General features: G+C 45.2%; 1 long non-coding RNA gene across 2 annotated transcripts; it reads left to right on the top strand.

Moving 5' to 3' along the window:
- Positions 1-6895: 6895 nt before the first annotated feature.
- On the top strand, positions 6896-9551 carry LOC307210186. 2 transcript variants are annotated; one of them, XR_013835908.1, is made up of 2 exons: positions 6896-7552; positions 9268-9551. It is a non-coding gene; the product is annotated as an uncharacterized lncRNA (long non-coding RNA). The 2 variants fall into 2 exon arrangements; XR_013835909.1 differs by having other exon boundaries at positions 9226-9551.
- Positions 9552-12914: the final 3363 nt, after the last annotated feature.

The raw sequence follows: 12914 nt of genomic DNA, 5'->3' as shown, positions 1-12914 counted from the left end.
GAAGAGATCTCTGATAAACAAGACGGGTCGGAGGAACAAGATAAATGATGAGAAGATACACCAAGGCTCGGTATGGCAAAGGGACTGGATGGGGGAGGGGGAAAAACTTTCCTTTTTCCCCCTCTAAGTGATTAACCAAGAATCCCCACCCCCCACAAGTCAGAAATGCCATTTTAATGACTTAAGCTGTTGATTTATGACTGTGTGGAGATAAATTTTCTAACCAAAGCATGTTTTAAGAAGATCGTGGAAAGTATAAGAGCTTTGGAATGACGCAGTTAAAAATACCATCGCCATGTTGGCAAGTTCTGTCGGAAGACTTAAGTCTGGGAGGAGAAATAGAGCTGTTTTTATATTGTGGGTGAGACTCCTCAGAGGGACTTAAGAACGACAGTTTTGTGAGATTAATGATGGAAAGAGCGATGTTATTTATGAAAGCGATGATATATAGAAACCATCTCGATTTGAGGATTGGACGAACGGAAAAATTCACACAGGATTATAACTACTACTACTACTACTACTACTACTACTACTACTAATTTATTATTTGTACCCCACCCATCTGGCTGGGTTTCCCCAGCCACTCTGGGTGGCTTCCAACACAATATTAAAATACACTAATGCCTCAAACATTAAAAGCTTCCCTAAACAGGGCTGCCTTCATATGCATTTTGGATGCTAACACCCCACAGATTATAGGTCTGGGAAAGGGTTGGATACTGTGCAGAAGAATGTCCAAGGCCACCCTACTCAACAAACGCTCCTAAAATAATCCCCACGCCCTTTGGACAATTTAAACTCAAGTCTTTCTGCAATTGGGCCTTTGGACCTTATTGACTATTGTTCCCTCCAATGAAACCCTGCAGTGGAGCCATCACCGATTTTCTTTATTTATTGCAATGATATCGTAATGGCTCTAAGGGGGTTGCTCATGCGTAAGTTGCCGCCACTCCTGGCTAGGTTGCCTGGTTGAACCCTTTCTCTCTGGACAGCCTTGCACTCGTGGCTGTCTCAGTCGCTGGCAGAATCCGTCGGTGGGCGTTTCTTAAACTTCTTCCAGCAAAGAAGTTCTTTGACGCCAAGTCTCCTCCTACTCTTCTGCGCAGGGAGGGTGTGGGCAGCGGAGGACCCGTGCTCTCCCCCACTGGTCTCTGGTGAAGAGTCCTGGAGCCTTTTCTCCGACTCCCCCATCTGCCCCCCTTCTCTCCTGGTGTTACGCTGATTTCCTTCCCCAGCAGATGGGCTGCCTCTCTCCCTGCTGGGACCCTCTCCGGCATCGCTCTGGAGCCTTCCCTCCGCCTCTGGCTCCGATGGCAGTTCCCTGACAGATATCTATCAAAGGAGCTCAAGGTAGCATATGCAGACATGGATCTCTCTACCACCCCCTCCATTGTATCCTCACAACAGCCCAGTGAGATAGGCTCAGCTGAGAGACATTGAATAGCCCAAAGTCACCCAGTGAGCTTTGTGGCTCAGTGGAAATTTGAATTCTGATATCCCAAGTCCTAGTTCGACATACTAACCACTACACCACACTGAGTAGTCAATGGTTGTCATGGAATATCTTGCAAGCAAGGCTTCTGTTCTGTCTGTGCCCAAGACAGTGTACTACTACCTGAAGCAAAACACCCTCTGGCAGTGTCGGATTTATGTATAGGCTAAACAAACTATAACTTAGGGCCCTACTCTCTTGGGGGCCCCAAAAAACTTAAAGGGGAAAAAAAACTGGATGTACATTTCCAAAATATAAGATAAAAAAACAAATAAAATAAAACCTACTTACAGCAACAGTGTTTTGTGTTGTGTAGGCGTCTATGATGTAAGTAATGGGCCCTGCCTGCTATATAAAGGGCCCCATTAACTTCAGTAGCTTAGGGCCTCATCAAACCTAAATCCAGCCCTGCCCTCTGGGGTCAATACTTTAAAATGTCTTCCTGCATCATTCAGAGACCCAGTTCCTGCCTTCAGCTAACCCTTCCTCTCTGGCTCACTGCACAAGCGGGGCCTGAGCTACTATAGCATAGGTAGGCAAACTAAGGCTTGGGGGCCGGATCTGGCCCAATCGCCTTTTAAATCTGGCCCGTGGACGGTCCGGGAATCAGCATGTTTTTACATGAGTAGAATGTGTCCTTTTATTTAAAAAGCATCTCTGGGTTATTTGTGGGACATAGAAATTTGTTCATCCCCCCCCCCCGATATATAGTCCAGCCCCCCACAAGATCTGAGGGACAGTGGAGCGGCCCCATGCTGAAAAAAATTGCTGACACCCTCCGTACTATAGCCTCACAGAGGCACCTATCCATAGATAGCAAACTGTCCCAAATTCCTCTTGACCTGAATGTCATTCTGTCCTGGCTGGGAAGATAGAGAGCTCTGGTCTCAGATGTTGCCTCCCTGCTTCTCAGCCAGTGGGATCTAGCACTGAGCTCCCCTGGGCAGGGTGTCTGTGGTCAAAGGTAGAAAAAGTTGTACTGACCTGCTTCCCACTAAGAATTTCCTTCTTTGATGGGAGCCAAAAGAAAACCACAACAAGTGCTTCATAATGGGAGGTCACTTTCCCTTGGGCAACCCAGCAGAGGTCACTCTGACCAGACATGTGTGTGTATCTGTTTTCTAAATAACAGCTTTCTGTCGATGAGTGGACGACTTACTCCTGCTGAATTTTCAGCTTATTTGTCCTGGGTTTACATCCCCTAACACTAGCAGAATGCATATATCAGTGAGTGCTGATTTGAAATGCCTTTAATTGGCAGCCCATGTGAACTGAAAACTGTCCTCTGTGCCTGCTGTAGGGTTGCCACATTTCATGGCATAGATTGAACAGAAACTACATGCCACCCTTTGACTTTTTAAGCATGCTGTCATTACCATTATAGGGGTGGGTAGGAAATAAGATGCCTGTCACAAGGCTACATTTATGATGTTGTTGCAGCGATGACAGACAGCTTTACTAATGTGTTGAGTGACATCATTGATCAATATGAGCATGCCCATGGCTCAAGCCACTCCTGCCAAGGCTCCTGATGTCATGGCTGGCAAAGCAAAGGGAAGAAGTGGGAGTACTGTATTTGAAATTTGAAATAAGATTCAGCTGCCAGCCCGTTTGGCATGGAACGGTGAGGGTGTCCTCTTGCCCTTAGTCTCAGGTAGGAAAATGTCTTGGGCCAGCCCAGGTAGGAAGAATAGGCTGTAGACTTTGGGATCTGTCACCAGGTGGAAGGTATTTTCGGCTCTGGCAATGGCTCAAATCATAAAGGACATCTCTGACATGAATTGCTTTTTAGGTGCCTTTAAAGTTGTGCTGTGATCTAAACCACAGAGCCTAGGACTTACCGATCAGAAGGCCGGCGGTTCGAATCCCCGCGACGGGGTGAGCTCCCGTTGCTCGGTCCCTGCTCCTGCCAACATAGCAGTTCAAAAGCAAGTCTAAGTGCAAGTAGATAAATAAGTACCACCCCGGTGGGAAGGTAAACACCATTTCCGTGCACTGCTCTGGTTCGCCAGAAGCAGCTTAGTCATCCTCACCACATGACCCAGAAGCTGTACGCCGGCTCCCTCAGCCAATAAAGCGAGATGAGCACCACAACCCCAGAGTTGTCCGCAACTGGACCTAACAATCAGGGGTCCCTTTACCTTTACCCTTTAAAGTGGTAGGAGGAATTTGCAGTGTGTGTGTTTGTGAGAGAGTTGTGTTTGTGCTTACGTATATTTGTTCTTAACAAAAAACCCCAAAGGGTTTCAGCTGGGATCTATGTCAAAATGCAAAGGAGGAGTTCTGGTCTCCCTGCCAAATTCCAGAGAGGCCAGGATTTGGCCATGGCCTGCCTCCAAAGGAACAGACACCATGATGCAATCTCTCCTTACAGCTGTCAGTAGAGACTTCCCTGACCAATATGCCACACCAGCAGGGTTGCTTTCTGATTTTACTACTTAGCTCTCACTCTCCGAGATTCATAGCCACACAACACAGGCTGGGCTTGGGTAGGGTAGTGAGCAAGAGGCATTGCTTGCCTTCCTTCTTCTCCCAATGAAGCTAGTGTGATATAAAGGTGCAGGAGTTGTTGGTTTCTGTTTCCTTCACTGTGCAGCGAAATGCTTGTCACGGGACATTGTTTTGCATTCCACAGTCAGAGTTACTGTTGGGTTCCCATGGGAATGGGAGACTGGATGTGACGTTCACTGGTTTCCTGTTTTTCACTGTTTCTCTCGGTGTTCTTTGTTTCCGAGAGGAGTTGCTTCTCTGCTCTCGCAGAGGCAAGATGCATGTTTGTATTCTCTCAGCATAGAAGTGTAAATAAAGTTAAGAATGTGGCACATACTGCTTATCCTTCCGCTGTGTGTGTGACGACGCTCTGTTTGGGCTCAAGATAAGACGAGCCTGTATCAGCTTCAGATGGGCAGAAGCTGGTCAAAATCTCACAGGAGTTACCTCTGATGGCCTTTTGTGCAATTGAGCTTGAAGACTGGCTTGAGGACACTTGTTATTTTTAATTCCTTTAGGAAAAACAAAAATCAACTAGAGAGGTATCTCTGTTTTGAGGAGCCACTGGACTGCTTTCCACATGAAAAACCACTGGAAGGTTCTAAATGTAACTGCTGTGAAACATGTGGGTATAAAGTGGTATACAGATTTAATTAATTAATAAGAATAAGAATAATAGCATATTAGGGAGAAAGGGTCAAGCCTGGCTTTCCCACTGATATGCTTAATTTTCTACATGCAAGGGGATTTTTAGGCTGCCCTTAATTTTCTTCGTGTAAGGAATTTTCAAGACTGTCACTATTTTGCAGAAGTGATTCAGGTGCACACCATAAATTTCAGTTTGTGCAATTAAAGTTGATTAAAGTGCTCTGTTGCCTTAGTGCAGCAAAACCACTTCTTAAAACAAACTGACATTTTGAAGTTAGGAAAGTGACAAGGAAATGGATTGAAAAGTATGGGACGAGCAAATGATTAACACGAAGACGCAAATCAAAATGAGTGTGTTCTTGTTTAGCCACCCTTTAAACAAATCGGAACAGATGGTCAAAAAAGATGCGATATAGTCCTATTACTAGGTAAGATTTATACAAAGAAATCAGGGAGTATGGTACATAAAAAGGTAATCTGGAAGAGCCCTTAAGCATTGAGGATTCAAAACACAGTCCAGCACTTGTGTATGAGTGGTACAGTCCCCTAAGAACCCTGCCAAGTGGTTTTCCTTAATTTGCAGATCAGCCATGAATGTTCTTTGGTTCTCAGATGTTGTTGACACCCATCATCAGGACTCCCATCATCAGATGTTGTCAACTCCCGTCATCGCCAGTCAGATTAGCCAATGGTCAGGGATGAGTTGTAGTCCGAGAGCATCTGGGGGCTCACAGTTGAGGAACACTGACAAGCTCCATGCAAAAGGCAGCCCCCTCCTACCTCAATGGCACCCACACATCCCCTGCAGCCACATTTGCGTGGACAGGCGGAGTCCCCAGATCCCACGCGGTCCCCCCGTCATGTGGAATAACGACTCAAGACAACGTGCTATGGGATTAAATTGGTCACAACTTTATTAAATTTCAAATGTGGGTAGACCTTGGCTCAGGCATTGGGCGTTCTCCCTCCCTAGTCCCCAGCCGGGGACCTAGGGAGCATCAGGGTTATCCAGTGTGTGTGTGGGGGGGATGGGCCGGCTCTGGAGAACATATGTTCAAGCAGAGATAGCCGCCCCCGTTACGCCGCCGCCGCAGGAGAGAGCAATGACGACCTTTCGGCGTATGGTCAAAGCCTCCCTTCAGAAACCCCTTTAACGGGGAACCCTGGTATTGCCACCGCAAAGAGGAAGATGGACTAAAGGATTCCGCCCAAGGCCTGATACTGCCAAAGTTGTGACGTTTTGCTACAGGAAAGGCGAAACCTGCCAATGCAGGGAAATTCCTTTCCAGCCCTTTAACAGCGACCTTAACGTAGCAGCGCCCGCATACCTGTGAAGAAAAATTAACCTGCAAAACCTGTGAAGAAAAGTTAACCTGCAAAATAAGACATTAACTGAGGGTGGGTAGGGTGGGAGAAGCTCTGGAGCCAAGTGAGGATTCCCAGGTAAGATCCTCCCTCTATTGTGTGGGCAGGTAATCCCTCCCCTACCTGGCCTGGTCTCCTTGGCAACGCTTCCCCCAGGTGGGATTGGACAACTGACTGAGGTAGGCGGAGACCTCCAGGTATCCCACCTGAGGGAAGGCAAAGCCAAGCCTATGCTGTTGGAGCTGCTCCAGATCTAGGGGCTGCACGCGTCCACGCAAAGGGCGCGCCCCGTTTTAGGCGGGGAGCGGTCATTATTGATTTATCTTAATAGCCATGATGACACAGACACATTTTCCTCCAGCACCATCTGCATCTCACTCCAGAGTAGCCTGCTGAAATGGGTTTAATTTTGCCCAGTTTGTTGAGTTTGGTTCCCCCCCCCAAAAAAAAAATAATTAAAAAAAAATTGGGGAAAATCCTTTGCCAAATCAGATTCCTCTCCCAGTGTTGCTGTTCAGGTAACTTGGTTTCACTGCACAATTATTATTATAATCATCACCATCATAATATGGCAGCAACAGGGGACACACTGGTCGAAGAGGCAGAATTACACCAGTACAGACACAGACCAGGTACAAATGGCAACAATGCCAGAGAAAACTCAGACTGCTGAAGAAGCACCCTTGCTCTGTGCTTTTTGGGGGCATCTCTGGGTGTTCTCTGGGGTACCTCCTTCCGAATAACTCCCTGACCTGAGGTTGTATAACTTAGAATGATCACGATCATGATAAAGAGAAATTGGCTTTACACCAGAAAAGAGTAATAGTCACCTATCACTTTTGAGCGCAGCAGTTTAGATTTATGCGCCAACTTTCTTTAACCTTCTGACAATGGGCATCGTTTTGCATGTGTTCCAGGAAATCCTTTTCAAGACGGCATGTAAGTTCATGTTCACCTGGTGTCTTAAGCATAGATAGTCACAAAAAAACAGAACTTGCCTGTTCCTGCTTTGTTAATGAAAGGTTATGAGTCACAGTTGGTGCCACCAACAGACTAGAAGCTAATGAGAAACAAATAAAAAATAATGTAAAGATGAAACACAGAGATGGTAAAAGAGGACAATGGCAACACAGTTCATCACCTCTGTCTGGTATTTAGGATAGGGGAAGTTCATGGAATTCTAATTTGGGTTCGGATAGGCTCAAAAATAAGCCATGGACATTTCCTAATATTTTGGAGAATACTTAGGCTTATTTCTGAGCCCATTCTTAGTAAAAGCAAGGGCTCAGCCTGGTTCAGGGTCACTTGAGTGGTCCCAGGTGATACTCCACAATGCTGCCGTGGCGATCTGTGATGTCATCTGCATAGTGTTTATGAGGGAACAATGAACCTAGTCAGTATCTGTCATGTGAGTTGCAGGCTATTCTGTCTCAGATTTTATACTGGACCAGAAGGACAGGGAATGAGGATCCCCACAGCTCAGGATTCTTCCCCAGGAGATGCTCCCAGCCCAGGATTAAAGCCAAAGGGAAGATATAGAGGGGTGGAGAACAGGTAGGGGATCTGTTCCTGATCTTCCCGAGAGCACATCTGTCTGAGAGACCTCATATCCAACCTTCTTCTTGGACTTAATGCATTTGCTAGACAGCAGCTAGGACCAGTCCTAGCAGAGTGAGACTTTTGGGCAGGTTGTCCACAGCTCATTCAGTTGAATGAGCAGGAGGGTCCCCAAACACAGTAGGAATGGCTTGCCACATTTTGAAGTAAATACACCCAGTGAAGTAATAGCCAACTATCAGACTCCCTTTTAGGGAGAGTCCTCTGATTCCCAGCACATTTGCTTATTTCAGAGCCCAACGGGCAGGACCCTAAAACCTGAAAGGTGGGGAGAAGGGCACTTCTTTTTACCGGATTCCTGTTGGCTATTTTATAAAATGTTTTTAAAAGCCAGTGTGGTGTAGTGGTTAAGAGTGATAGACTCATAATCTGGGGAACCGGGTTCGCGTCTCCGCTCCTCCACATGCAGTTGCTGGGTGACCTTGGGCCAGTCACACTTCTCTGAAGTCTCTCAGCCCCACTCGCCTCACAGAGTGTTTGTTGTGGGGGAGGAAGGGAAAGGAGATTGTTAGCCGCTTTGAGACTACTTAGGGTAGTGATAAAGCGGGATATCAAATCCAAACAACTCTTCTTCTTCTTCTTCACCAAGACTTGCCACCTGGCTTCCAACCCAGAATCCCTTTGGTCTCTGTGGGTCTACTCCATTCTTCCTATTCCTCCTTTCCCTTTGGTTCCTTACTTGCCACTTTCCCTAACAGATGTACCGAGCTGCCCCCAACATTGGGTGGGGAGAGTCACGTGTACATGATGCCACAGGTGTGCACCCTCTCAATCTGGCTGGGACAACCCGGCCCCCCACCCAACCCCCACTGCCGGCCGCCTTACCTTCTTAAAAGGGACGCAGCAGTGCGAACACGCTTTGCCCTGGTGTGTTGTTTGGAGGATCGCCACAGAATTGGGGGGGCTGGGTCCATCCTGAAAAATATTGGGGATGACTCCCCTGTTACTTAAGCACTGGCCATGCTGGCTGGGGCCGACCGGAAATGGAGTCCAACATCTAAAGCGCCATAGATTCCCCACCCATCAGCTTAGGGCACATCCATGCTCAGCGTGTAGACAGGTTTAACAATAATTCCCTTTCCCCAAGGAAATTGGGAACTGTAGTCCTGCGAAGGGGGGCTGGGGTTGGTAACATGGGACTATCAACATCTCACCGCATTGTAATTCCCAGAAATCTTTGAGGGAAGCTATGACAGTAAAGCTAAATATAAAACCCAATATAAGCTTGTAAATAGGGCAGGATCTCCCTTTCTCTCCCTCTCTTGTTGTGAGATTTATTGAATCAATTGGATAATTTAATGACTGTGTGCAGCTAGGCATTGCTGTTTAACGATAGTAAATTAGATTATAAAAAACCCCTCCAAGAATCAATTTGGACTGTATTTTAATGATCGTCTGCATCCCCCCCCCTCTTTTTGTATGGGGAATGATAATTTGTTGTTTTTTGCTATGATTCTGTCTTGACTATTTCTTAAGTTGTAAAATGTCAAAGTCTTTATCAATAAAAAAAATAATGTATGAGAGGGAGACATTAATGCTTAATACTCAAAACTCGTATGCAGGCTAGATCCAGTTAGGGGCTTCAGTCTGACACAAGCTTGATGTCATAGGAAGCTGCCATGCGCTTGAACCTTGGTTCTCTGGGATTTCAGACGGGATTTTCCCAACCCTACCTGAAGAGGAGGGAGATTGAACCAGAAACCTTCTGCAAGCAAAGTTACTGATGTCTGAAGAGGACAATGCAGAATCAAAACTCTTATTATATATTTCTTGGTGGTGGCCAGATGGACTATTGCCCATGGGTGGATAAAAACATTGAACTTTTCCCCCTTAACATCTGGTTTAATAAGGCCCTGAATATTGCAGTTTCCAAAAAAAATGACTCATTTGATACATGTTTCACAAGGCGCCACTAAGTCAATGAATTCTGTTGCTACATGGAGGACGTTGTTGATGTATCTTAAAAAAACAAACTTATGGCTGGTGCTTTCCCACTGAATTTGATTACAATGGTACTAATTGCATATGACTATACAGTACCTTACTATCGGCCTTCTTTGTTTCCACAAAAATAATATTCCCATTTTCTTGACTGATCCTAGATTGAACCTTTCTATGTTCCCAAGTAATATCTAATTATGCGTCATGGATCTATAATGGTTCTTTGCTTTGTTGGATTGTATAATGTTTTGATTACTCATGGGTTCATGGAATCATAGAGTTGGAAGGGAACTCCAGGGGTCATCGAGTCCAAGCCCCTGCCAAGCAGGAATCTCAGCTCAAGCATCCATGACAGGTGGCCCTCCAAGCTCTGCTTAAAAACCCCCCAAGGAAGGAGAGTCCACAACCTCTTGAGGGAGACCCTTTCACTTTCAAACAGCTCTCACTGTCAGAAAGTTCTTCCTGATGTTTAGTAGGAATCTCCTTTCTTGTAACTTGAAGGCAGTGGTTCAAGTCCAGAGCAGGCGAAAACAAGCTTGTTCCTTCTTCCATGTGACAGCTCTGAGATAGTTGCAGATGGCTATCATATGTCCTCCCAGTCTCTTTCAGGCTAAACATACCCAACTCCCTCAACCATTCCTCATAAGGCTTGGTTTCCAAATCCTTGATCAAAGACCCATGCTAGAACTGAAATATTAAATTGCTCTTTCCCAATAAAATGGTGCTGTGGCACTTCTGGGAAGCTTGAGCGGTTCCTCTGAGGTCAATGTGTTTATACTGTATGTAAAATGGGTTTGCTTCAGACTGTTAATCACATTTAATTCCCATTGAAATCAACTGAGCCAAAGTTCGTCATAATCCCACAGAAGCTTATGACATAATAAATGTTGTCCTTGAAAGTGCCACAAGTCTCTTTGTTGTTTTTCCTGCAGTAGACTACATGGCTACCCTTCTCTATTTTTCCCACCTCCCACTTCCTAGCAATTTCTCCTCCCACTTTCTAGCAACAATGATTTCATTATAAAGTTGATCTAGTTTGGTCGTATGACATACATTGGCAAAGAGCAGGAATTCAGACAGAATGATTCCTCATTCAGAAAACATTGCCTTTACTCTGAATGAGCTTCGCTTGCACTCAGTGACATCATGTAGCCAAATTTGATTGGCTATGTGATGGTGAGGCCCCAGCTATTAGGAAGAAGGCATTTTGAAGGGGGAAAATTGAGCTGAAAATGCAACTGATTGAAAATGTGAAAAAGATTAATTATGGTGCTGTTGTCTGGAAGACAGGAAGGGAGAGGGGTTTGATCTAAGATGCGGGGGGACGGGGGAAGCACAGGTGGCCTCAATATGTGGGAAGAAAGACCTGCAATGTCATTACACAAGGGGAGGGCACTTTTTACAGGGGAGAAGGTTTTTGCAAAAACCAAGCCCTTCATTTGACTTATTCCAAATAATTTGCCTCCAATATCCTCCTTTGCTAATTTTGTTGTTGTATCATCTGTAGCTATAGAATCACTGATTCTTGATTTCAGTATAATATTGGGCATCGCTGGCAATGGCACATGATGATATTTTTATATGACCATATTTAATAGTTGGCATGCAACCATATTCAATATTTAACTGTATTTGATGGATAGCATGCAATGGTATTTAATACCTGTCAAGGCTGGGCCATGGGCAGCAGTCTAAGCTGGGAAACACGAGTTGCGAGATAATGCCATTATTCTTCAGCCAGGACTGAAGAATATGTGAGACATAAAGGACTGAGCAGGAAACAGGACTGAGGAGCATGTCAGAAATCAGCACATGCAGGTCTTGCTATCTGAACACAATGTGTCCTCAGGAAAAGGCTTGTTAGGCAAGTATTTGCATAAGGAGTCAATGGTTTCCATTGATTCCTATGGGGAAATTTCTAATGTGTTCCCGACCATGGAATTTTGACCCCAAAATGATGAAAAAGCCCTCTGAAACCTTTCAAAAGGCAAACAATGAAGGGAAAAGGCTATTTTATTTGTCTAATCTCTTGTCCACCCTCCCTCCCACCATGGTTTCTTTCAAAACAGCTGCCACAGACCATCAAAACACAAAAAGTAGAGTTTGTTTAAGGCTGGTTATCTGTTTACGGTACTACATGCAGGTCTGGCTGTTTGGATATCTGAAAATGCGGTGTGTGTATAGCAAGCTTTGGGTACTAATTCATTATGTTTGGATAAGTGGGTTTTTGTATAACGAGCATTGGGATAGTAGGGTCTGCGTGTACTATGTGTTACCTCCACAACTGGAGGCGGTAGACTTCTAAATGTTGGTTGTTAGGAATCACAAGAGGGGAGAGTGCTGTTGAGCTCGTGTCCTTTTTGTGAGGTTCCCACATAAGGGCATCTGGTTGGCTACTTTGAGAATAGGATGGTGGACTAGATGAGTCACTGGCCTGCTCTAGCAGGGCTCTTATGTTCTTAGAACTGAGGAACAATCCAGAACTTAAGATCAAAGAGCAAGTTAGGAATGAAGGACAAGCCAGAACTCAGGATCATGAAGCAAGCCAGAATGAGGACTGAAGAGCAAGTCAGCCCCAAAGAGTGAGCCCAAAGTTTGGTCCAAAGGGCAATAAAATAATAATAATAATAATAATAATAATAATAATAATAATAATTTATTATTTATATCCCGCCCATCTGGCTGGGCCTTCCCAGCCACTCTGGGCGGCTTCCATAAAAACCAAAAATACAGTAAAAGGATTTTAAATATTCTAGACCTCAGGAAAACCTTGTTTCAAAAACAAGGCTTAACTGAACAGGAACTTGATTTGCAGTTCTTCCTGTCGAGGAATATTCAGTGACCAGTTTGGGAGGTCTTCAAGGTTTAGGTATGAGCACACAATACTAACAATTTTGAGAATTGTTGTTGTTTAGTCATTTAGTCATGTCCGACTCTTTGTGACCCCATGGACCAGAGCACGCCAGGCACTCCTGTCTTCCACTGCCTCCTGCAGTTTGGTCAAACTCATGCTGGTAGCTTCGAGAACACTGTCCAACCTTCTCGTCCTCTGTCGTCCCCTTCTCCTTGTGCCCTCCATCTTTCCCAACATCAGGGTCTTTTCCAGGGAGTCTTCTCTTCTCATGAGGTGGCCAAAGTATTGGAGCCTCAGCTTCAGGATATGTCCTTCCAGTGAGCACTCAGGGCTGATTTTCTTCAAAATGGATAGGTTTGATCTTCTTGCAGTTCATGGGACTCCTCCAGCACCATAAGTCAAAAGCATCAATTCTTCGGCAATCAGCCTTCTTTATGGTCCAGCTCTCATTTCCATACATCACTACTGGGAAAACCATACCTTTAACTATCCAGACCTTTGTTG

Source organism: Podarcis cretensis (genome assembly GCF_951804945.1).
Source record: "Podarcis cretensis genome assembly, chromosome: 2".
Classification (NCBI taxonomy): domain Eukaryota; kingdom Metazoa; phylum Chordata; class Lepidosauria; order Squamata; family Lacertidae; genus Podarcis; species Podarcis cretensis.
This window is presented reverse-complemented; position numbering and strand designations above follow the sequence as displayed.